At 43.6% G+C, this 10,823-nt stretch overlaps 1 pseudogene; it reads right to left on the reverse strand.

The window, feature by feature from the left end:
* Positions 1-965: 965 nt before the first annotated feature.
* On the reverse strand, positions 966-2,010 carry LOC110313323 (annotated as a pseudogene).
* Between the last annotated feature and the right edge of the window lie 8,813 nt (positions 2,011-10,823).

The following is a 10,823-nucleotide window of genomic DNA, read 5'->3' on the forward strand; positions in this document are numbered from 1 at the left end:
CTTTTTTTTTGTTTTTAAATGAATGTATTCGTATATGTATTTGCACATGTGTGTGCATACATGGGTATGTGTGGGCTCAAGTGTGGAGACCAGAAATCAGCACTAGGTGTCTTTCTTAGTTATTATTCATCTTGTTTATTTGTTTGTTTGTTTATTTATTTTGAGACAGCATCTGTCACTGAACTTGGAGTTCACAGATTCTGAAGTAAATGGGAAGTGACATTATTTATATTTGGCTTCCTGTAATTCAGAATAAATGTAGAATAACCCCAATTGGTAACACATACAATTTAATTGAGCTTTTATGAAGAACCCTCCATAGATTATTACAATGCCTGCCCAGTTAGCACCCTAAGCGTCATGACTCCAGACAACACCACACTGGGGGAGCAGAGATTCAACGCGCGGCTTCTGAGAAGACAGGGTGTCTCCATCATAGCGTTCTCTACTTGCAATTTTCATGAGACCAGTTTCTGAATAAGGGACTTGAGGACCAAATATTTTGGTTAATTTCCACTTGGAAATGGGAAGAAAAACTCCTGTTCCACAGTTTTTTTTTTTACAGCTTTAAAGAAGTCTTTATTATTGACTCAAAATGTACAAAGTCTAGAAAATTATAAGCAGCACTCTAGAAATAACTTATACCCAGCGACTAAGAGAAACAGCAACTCTCACTGGCAAGTTCAATGACTAAGATTCACATACAATCACAATGAATTTTTCCATACAAACAAAATCAATAAATTAAAACTAATTATTATTTGCAAAACAGCAATAGGTCTTATCTCTACTGCTTGTATTTAATGTAACCCATTACTGCCTGTTTAATCTGGCATCAGAGTGGTATAGAGAGTGTCTACATAGAATGACAGCTGAGGCAGGAATGTTCACCCAAAGGAAGGTGGCTCCAAGCAGGCATTCAGGTGTACTGTGTTCCAAGGCACTTGCAGGTGGACAGAAGACTCTCAGATATCATACATCTCCAATAGGTAGGCTTTGGGCAGCAAGCCAATGGCTCCCCTCATTTCTCCTACCCACCAGCCATATCTATTGTACTCCTTGCTAAGAATGTAAATCACATCACCATGCTTAAAGGACAACTCGTCAGAAAGAGCTCCAGTATAGTCCTACAAACCCTGATAAAAATTAGCATAATCAGTGCTTTCATCTCCCGAGGTGTGATGCACACTGTCCCTACTCCCCTTCCCTTCCTCGTCCATCTTCACTGAAGCAGAGTCTTCTTCCTCATGAATTCCATCAACTATTGGTTGGTTCCATTGTGGGCTGCTGACCGGAACAGGGTGATCAATGTCATATATAATTCTCCTCTTTCGTTATCATCCTTGGGAATAATATCAGATCCCATGTCTTGTAATATAAATTTCAGCCACTGGACCCATTCCTCAGCATCTTTGGGGGAGGCTGCTGCAAACTGATACATTTATCTGGAGCACAGATTTCAAAACAGCAATCTTTCTTTCCATCCTTCCTAAGGGTGTTGTTCATTCTGACATCATAGTCACCTATTGCAAATTCTGTTGTTTGTCTTTATCATTTCTGTAATAACAGAACACTGTTCTGCTGAGAGCACACCACCGTTTCTGCCATTCAAACCCCAGAAAGCTATGATCTTTTCTGCATTTTTCCAGGTAATCGGCTTTTATGACAAAAGGTCCTGGGCTGCAATGGGAGGAACTGGTTTCCATCAGAGGGGCTATCATCATCTTTATCATAGCGTTCTGAGGCTAGGGAAATCGAGTCTGGAGGCCCAACAGAAGGATCATCATATTTATCCCCCTCCTCGGCATCACCTTTGTCTTGAGATTCCTGAAAATAGACAGACGTTTCATCTTTTATCTTCTTAATGAGAGATTCTCTCTTTTCCTTGGCTTTCTTGGATAAATTTTCCTCTTTCACTGTGTCTGCCACAAATGTTTCAGCATCTGCCAACAGGTTCCTAATTTCCTCAGGGAAAGGGCAGTGAGAGGAGGTACTGCTGGGGTCGGGCATGGTAGTGGCTTGGACCTAGACTCACAATAATGGTCCGAGTAAGCACCGAGGGGCTATGATTCTGGACACGGCCTGGCCGAGACTGCCAACAAGGAATGTGGGCCTGCGTACTAGAGGCTTTCCACAGAGATCTCTGGCCTGGCCTGGTGTGAGAATTCCTGAGAAAGGAAGTGAGTGTGGGCAGGGAGGGGAGGTCATTTCCGCTGCTTCTGCGGTTGGGTCCACCTCCCCTCCATCTCTACTGTGCCTCCAGGTTACTCTGCTACTCTGTGCATCTCTGCACTGAGTAGGGTTGGGCCAGGCCACCTAGAGACCAACTAGCCAGTGAGGAGTGCAGTGGAGCTTCAGGCAGTGGAGTAAACCTCTTCCCAAGTGTTACAGCTCTTTGGACAGAAGGCTCAGACGACGGAGTAGTACTCGCGCACCTTTTATTCCCTGGATAGGAGTTATACACAGTTTTGGGGGTGATTCAGGGTTTGACAGCAGGTACTTCTCATTGGCTTGGACTGAGAGATTGGGGAAACCTTANTTGCATGTGGGAGGGCTTGGTGCAGTTAAGATGCAGCATAACTCTCTGCAGGGGGGCTGTGGGAGTGTGTAGCTACACAGGAGCCAGGTGCCCAGGAGGCGTGGCTGAACTTCTTCTATCCCATGCAGGTGGAAATCACTGCCCACTAGGGCTCTGGGGTTCCAGACCTTTGCTCGACCAGGGACCAAGCTGTCTGTGCACAGCCCACCACCTCACAAGGAGGTCACTGGCTCTCCACTCTCCAGCCGGTGCTGGTCACTGGGCTCCACCCCGCCCCTCCTGGGAGAAGGGGGCAGGGCTATGGCCCACAGGTTTTATTATAAAGGTGACTTGAAGCCACTTGCGAAAGTGCCCTAGCTCATGCCTGAGAAGTGGCAAGCAGCTAGAAAACCAAAGAGTTGAAGGGAAAACATCCGATGGTGGTTGTGGCCACAAGCCCTGCAGTCAGAGCTTTAGGCTCAAACCATAGCCCTAAATGTATGCACTGTGTAAACTTGACAATTTCACTCTTTTTTTTTAGTGATGTGGATAGATAGAACTCAGAGCCCTGAACATGCTAGATGAGTGTTCTGCCATTCACCTGAGTTATGTCCCCTCAGCCTTCACGAAACTTTTTTTTTTTTTTTGAAAATGCATGCTTTTTTTAAAGATTTATTTATTATATGTAAGTACCCTGTAGCTGTCTTCAGACACTCCAGAAGAGGGAGTCAGATCTTGTTAAGGATGGTTGTGAGCCACCATGTGGTTGCTAGGATTTGAACTCTGCACCTTTGGAAGAGCAGTCGGGTGCTCTTACCCGCTGAGCCATCTCACCAGCCCTTCACGAAACTTCTTAAGCTTCAGTGTTTCAGTGGAGAAAGTGGTACAAAGAAACTGTATCGCTCACGGGGTTGATATGGGACTCACACAATGTGTGTACAAACTGCCTTGGTGTGTATTGAGTGCTCAGTAAGAATGCTGTGGTGGTTACCATTGTCATTAGTCCTCCTTTAGAGCTGGGGTTCTCTCAACTGTTTGAAATTGTCTGGGGACATCTGGGGTGGGTGGGTATGGTATCTTCTTGTCCTCTCAGTTATTCAAGCTAAAACACTCTCCTGTCTTTAAACTTCCATTTTCCCAGTCCTCACAGGCCAACTTCCACATATCTCCTACCACTTTTATCTTTAAACTGTATTTAGAATCTAACTGCCTCTCCCCATGTCTATGGATGCTACTCTTACCTGAGCCACTGGGCGCATTGGTTACAGCCACTCTTACAAACCGACATCATTCCAGTGACCTAGCCAACATGTGCTCCACTCTCTACTGCTTACCAATCTCCCTGCTTATTCCACTGCAAGCATGCCAGTTGAGGAGCTGTTTCTTGAGCCTGATTGGCACCCTCATAGCTAGAGCCCTGTACCAGCTGTCCCCTCTCCCCTCAGTGACAGCCTGGGTATTTGCATGGTTTGTTCCCTGTCCTTTTGAGTTCTGCTCCCTCATCACTGTCTGCAGGAGACCTTTCTTGGTGACTTTGTCTACCCAGCAATGGTCAATTCCTCTGAAATCCCAGTTTCCAACATGGTGCTTGTCCTGTCTCTGCTCAGCACTTACCGGATGTGCCATAGTGCATATTTCACTTACTTGTTATGTTACTGGGATCGCCTGCCTCCTCCTCCTCAAATATAAGCTGCCCACGGAGGGAGTATTTATTGCTTATTTTCCCCTCTTCTGTGCTAGAAAAGTACTTAGGACCTGGTAAGTGTTCACTAAGAACCCGTGAGAGGAATCTGGAGAGATAGCTCAGCAGTTGAGAACATTGGATGAGGGTTCTTGCAGAGGACCTGGGTTCAGTTCCCAGCACTTACATGGTAGCTCACAACCATCTGTAACTTCAGCTTCAGGGGATCTGATGGCCCTTTCTGATCTCTTTAGATATGAGGAATACATATGGTGCAATACAAATATACAAATACTTGTATGTATAAAATTTTAAAAAAAATCTAAAAAAAATTAAAAAGGAATTTGAAGAAAAGAACATCATAGATTTTTTTGAGTGTTTTTGTTAGCTCTCTCTCTCTCTCTCTCTCTCTCTCTCTCTCTCTCTCTCTCTCTCTCTCTCAGAAAGGTCTTGTTATAGTCTTGGCTACCTTCAAACTCACAGAAATCCTCCTGCCTCACATCCTCTGGAGTGATGGTATTATAGATATGTATGGCCCATGAAGGACAATTAAGGGAAGAAATAGACCAAAGAAAAGGAGTCCCCAAAGCTAGGAGAAGGCTTTTAAACCAGAAAGCAAAGACTTGCAAAGTATTTAACATTTTTTCCACCAATTAAAAAACCTGGGTTTCCCTTTCAGGTTCTATTGCAAAGTAAGCTGTCTCCCCAGCAACTGTAGGTAGAGAAGTGGCTGCCTCTCTAGAAAGGTTGATGTTCTGCAGTCTACTATAGCATCAACCCAGCTCCTTGTTCCTCTTAGGGGAACCTGCTGGTCTTGACAAGTGCCTGCCTTTGCTTCTGATCCAGTTCTTAGCTGCTGGGGTGACTGTCCCCATTGTAAGGCAGAGATCCCCACCTCTGCCTTCACTTTCTACTCATGTTTTAAATAATTAGATTCTGGAGTGATTGGCCATGGAAGATCGGTTCTCAGTCACTCCTGAACACATTAAAATATTTGTGAGTACATGAAAGAAAAATGTTACTGTGCCAGGGACATTGATCAGAAGGGTGATGTTTATGTTGCTGTGTTAATTGGATTTCTGCAACAAGATGTGGGACTGGGTGGGGACTATCTGATGAGACAGAGGCTGTGACAGCAACTTCTGGGAGCTACTCAAGGTGGCTTCAAGGCCTGAGTGTGGCCTACTGGGGTGAGGAGGGAGGTGCTAGGGACCCAGGGAACTCTCACAGTCCAAACTTCTTACCAGAGAGCGTTGTGGAGGGCACCATCTCTCAGATTGTCCACGATTTTAATGAATGTCATGTTTGAGGTAATGACCTGTGTCTGGACTTTCAGAAAGCCCTGGAAACTCTTGCGCATATTACATTTTATCTCCCATACTGCAGCGCCCAGCATCCGACATTACCATTGATATCATCTATGGAGGACTCTTTCCCAGGTTCTTTATTAAGGTTTAATTAAATTTTATGTGTTATCAATTAGGATTAATCTACATTTAGTCTGAATTAGAGGGAGCCAATTATAAATAACACCACTTCTCATTTATTCCTGAATGCAGAATGAAGGGTTTTAAACTTCCCTTGGAAAGAAAGAAAAAGGAAACCCAAATCGCCCTTCTGCTGATCCAAACACAGACTTTCAGAAGAGCTTTGTGTCCTGGAGACAAAAAGTTCTACTAAGATCAAATGAAAAGACTAGAATTCCTACAGGAGAGTGTCAGAGAACAGAACTGGAGCAGGGAGGGAAAGGTGAGGTTAGGCAAACAGAAGTTCAAGTCTCAAGACTTCACCTGGAACATTGAAAGAGAGAGAAACATAGTTCTCCGGGTTTGTTACATCTCTGTTTGGGGAAGAAGCCCGACCAGCCAGTGCTCTGTGGTCCTGGCCACTGTTCTTGTTTTATCTCCAGCCTTCTTCTTTCTGGGCACAGATGGGATTAAACTCTTCCCCTCTTCCTGCAGAATGCACACAGGGCCTCATTTGTCTAATGAACTGCAGGAGCAAGCAGTAGTCAGAACATCACCAAAAGAGCAACCGCAGCAACCGCACCAAACGCAGGTGAGGGTGAAGCCAGAGGAACCATGGAGGAGACTTTTTTGCTTCACAGTGATTAACGTATTAGACTTGCCTTAAACATGTCTGGAGTCCTTGTTTCCCACCTGCTGGCACTGTCTGGGGGAGAGGGTGCTGTGGAAGGAGGTGGGGCCGAACTGACAGAGACAGGTCCCTAAAGGTGAGCCTTTGAAGGTTCCAGTCCTGCCCTAGTTCTGTGCCACATCAACAGTCAGTGCTGCAGATGTTGGCTGCCATTGACTGAGCAGAAGCCCATGCCTTCCTACTGTGACAGACTCCAACCCTCAGAGACCACAAGCTAAAATTAACCTTGCTCCCTTAAGGCACTTCTGTCAGTTACTTTAATCACTGAGAAACAAAAGTCTCTTCTATGGTTCCTCTCGATTCATCCTCACCAGCATTTGGGTTGCTTTCTTGATGATGCTATTCTGTCTGCTGCTTCCTCTTGCAGTCCCTTAGACAAGCAAGCCCCTGTGTGCACTCAAAGTAGGAAGAGAAGAGATACAAATAGAGATACCTGAATATTCATGTTTATTATGGTATTATTCCTAAGAATCAGTATATGGGATCAACTTAGGCATCCATAAGTGGATGGATGGGCAAAGAAAGTATAGTGTGTACTGGTAATGGATATTATCCAGTCATAAAGAACAATGAAATCACATCATTGCAAAGTGGATGGACCTGTGTTATGTGAAATAAGCCAGACTTAGAACGACAGTTGTTACACTTTCTCTCATATGAGGAATCTGAGAAGAAAAAAATAAAGATACGAAAGGGGAAGGGTGGGGCAGATGGGACAAGGATGAAGCGTGGATATGATGGACAAACATTGGAAATGTGAAATCTGTTGTTGAGACAGGATCTTCCACTGGCTGGCCAGCAAGCCCCCAGTATCTTTCTGTGACCGCCTTCCCAGTGAGCGCCAGGGAGATGCTTTACATGGGTACTGAGTATCCTCACTCTGTGCAGCATTTTACCCACAGAACCATCTCCCCAGTACTTACGCTAACAAGATTTACAATTTAAAAAATACCGTGCAGTTTGGTGTGCTTCATCTTCTGCTGTGTGAGCCTGAAGCCCAGCTCAGGCAGAGCTCTCATTATTCCAAGATGAGCAGACATGTTCGGATTCGTTCTGCTGGCTGTGTAGGGCATAGGGAAACAAACTTTGGTGAAGCCACTGAGATGCTGAGTTGTATTTATTTATTTTTTGTTATGACTTCAGCGCAACACACCTCATTCTGTCCAGCAGAACCTTGGATGTATGAGCTCAACTGTTTTCTAAGTCCTGGTACCTGACTTATGGACAAAGATAACAAAGAAATATCCAAAGAATTTCTTCCAATGTACAGCACAAAAGGGGCCCATGATAAACGTTAGCCCTTGCTAATGTTTGATTGTTGGGGTCTTAGATGTCTTTATATCATGCAAAAAAGTGATGGCGCTCGGAATCTGCTGAGAGTGTTCAAAGTTTGGTTAATCTTTTAGCACCTCAATATCAAACAGATTCCTGTCTATTTAGAATACAAATCTCTATACCATGTATCATGGAGTCCCCTCTGTTAAAGAGTTTACCAAGTTTTGAAATGTAGAAGCTCTTAATGCCCCCTTTCCCTTGAAGCCCTGTTTATTAATCCTAGGACACACGGCTGATGAAAGACATAAACCAACCTTATGACAGTTACACGGAGAGCTAGCCTGGCCTCTGGCACACCTGTGGGCTTGGGATTTTTATTTTTATTCTTTTAAAGCAAACACCACCAGGTGTGACTTGTGGTTTATAATACCAACCTGTGCACATTTCTTGGTAGAGCTTCCCCTGAGTGTGTTCAGCCAATGTTCTTCCCCTGAGTGTGTTCAGCCAATGTTCTTCCCCTGAGTGTGTTCAGCCAATGTTCGGCACACATAACTGCAGAGACCCATCTTCTTTCTGGTGACCCATACACTAGACATGTGCTGTGATCTCTTTCCACGGGACTGGCGTATGCTATTCTGCCAGGAAACCTCTGCAGGTTTCCATGTTATAGGAAACCCAAAGGTTACAATAAGCAAAGTTCAAGTGTTACCTGCACCCGGAACTAACAAGAGAATGACACGCTCATCAGGAAGTTTTGAGTCACAGGCAACAGGACATTTATTAGATCTAATAACTTGGAAACTCAATAGTCAAACCATCGGAATATGGCTGTTTCTATGTATTTAAGCGATATTATCAGCTCTTTCTCTCACCCCATCTGGCTTGCTTCTTTATATTAATTTTATTGGCTTTTATGCATATAGTGACAAAATGGCACCCTTCTGCCTTTTTTTTTTTTTCCTCTCATACCAACGATACCAGGAAAACTACTAACCCTGTGTTAGACCATTTTAAGGAAAAGTCCTTAGAGGGCTCCAAGGCTAAGCTTTCAATCTACAAGACCTAAAAATGAAAAAAAAAAAAAAAAACCCAATAAAGAGATAGACAAAGGAAAGGAACAGGCAATTCCAGACGAGGAAATGCAAATAGCCGATATGCAAATGATGCTATGCTCATTCTTATGGGAGGAAGAGGAATGCAAATCAAAACCATGGTGAGATCACCCTGGAAATTCATTAATTTTGCCCAAATCAAAATGACTCATAATCGTGGTTGTGATCATTGAGAGAGAATGAAAAGTCTCCTCCTTTGCTGTGTGAATAGAAATTGTTTTAACCAGTCAAAGGAAAAAAATCTGGACAGAGCTACTGAAGTGCAAAATGTGTGTGCTCTTTGACTTAGAAATGAAAATAAACATTCAGTAGAAATCCATCTATCATAAACATGCCAAATTTGCAAAATCCTGAAAATAACAGACTTCTCCAGAAAATGGGGACTATTGAAGAAATTGTAGTATTTTTATATTCTAGAATTGTATGCAGTGATTGAGAACATGTCAGATATGTGTATGTGGGACTATCTGTACTCTCCTGTTAAGTAAGTTTGTATACTACAATCCTAGTTTTGAAGAAGAGACTATTTTAGGTATGAAATCTTCTATGTGAGTTTTTATGGATGAATATATGTATGAATTCAGGAAAAACACGAAAATACAGCTACAAAATAGCTAGCAAGAGATCTTTATATTTATTTTAAAATCAATTTTTAAAATGTGTGTGTGCGTGCGTGCGTGCGAGAGAGAGAGAGAGAGAGAGAGAGAGAGAGAGAGAGAGAGAGAGAGAGAGAGCAGGTACCCACAGAGGCCAGAGGTATCAGAGCTCCCTGGAGGTGGTGTTGCAGAGGTATCAGATCCCCCTGGAGGTGGTGTTGCAGGTGGTTGTGAATTCCCTGACATTGTTGATAGGAGTCTAACTCTGTCTTCTGGAAGACCAGTACATGCTCTTGACTGCAGCACCATCTCCCAGTCTTAGCTGCTTTGAAGGCAAGGGGGGCAGTTAGATTAACAACACAAATAGTGCTAGTGTGGTTTGAAAGAAAAATTTATTTAAAAAAATATATATGAGAAATTTTAACTGTTTGCCCACACTATGCCACACATCTACTCTATGGGTCTAGGGGATTGAACTCAGTTTATTAGGCTTAGCATCAACTGCCTTAACCTGCTGAGTCACCTCATGGTTCTGACACCTTAAAAGCTGCAGTTGACATATTGGGATGTGCATATCTTATCCAGGTGTGTTTCACAGTGAGTTGGTAATCCCAGCTACTGGCCAGTTTTAGCTGTGATGCTGGGGCGTGATGGAATGGCCTTGATCATATTGGATACAGTGATGCTCTGAGGAGGTGTGTCTTCTGTGTGAGCAGTGGTATATACTATGTTTGTTCTTGGTAGTGTTCTTAATGTTGGTGGAAGGATTTGGCCCCGATTCACAAGAGATCTTTGCCCTTCAATACATTAGAGTCTTGTAGGTTCGGTCAGTTGAATGAGGATATCTGTCTTGGTTACTTTTCTGTAGCTGTGACAGTATATCTGACTAAGAGGAGAAAAGGATGTACAGTTCCAGAGATCACATAGCTCATCACAGCAGGGAGTACATACTGCATAAGGGAAGCAGGTTAAGGCTGGTCTGCCAGTCAGGAAACAGGAGGATCATATTTCATCAGCAGACAGGAAGCAGGGAGAGAACAGGAATTAGGGCCAGGCTGTAAGCCCATCCTCAAAGTGATGTGCTTCCCTCCAGCAAGGCTCCACCTCTTTAAGGTCTCATAACCCTCAAAAAGAGAAGCTGGGGTCCAAGTGTTCAAATACACAAACCTATGGGTAACTTTTCTCATTCAGACCACAACTGTACCTATGGTTGAATCATGGTCTCTAAGAACAATACGTGGAGGCCTTGTGTGACACAGCTGGGGAGAAAATTGCCTCTTTTTCAGTTACTTTAGGTTATTATGTTAAGTAAGGAGTCAACAAACACCATTGCTTGTGGACCAATGTATTATGTTTACGTTTAACCCAGTCTGTGTTCACTTAGTGAATGCTAACGGCACTACTAGCACCATGCTAGGCACACCTTGGTCTTGGATGTGCTCTTAGTCTGTGTCTCTCACGTTTATACTGAACAGCCATTACTA

The sequence above is a fragment of the Mus pahari genome, chromosome 1 (genome assembly GCF_900095145.1).
Source record: "Mus pahari chromosome 1, PAHARI_EIJ_v1.1, whole genome shotgun sequence".
Lineage (NCBI taxonomy): Eukaryota > Metazoa > Chordata > Mammalia > Rodentia > Muridae > Mus > Mus pahari.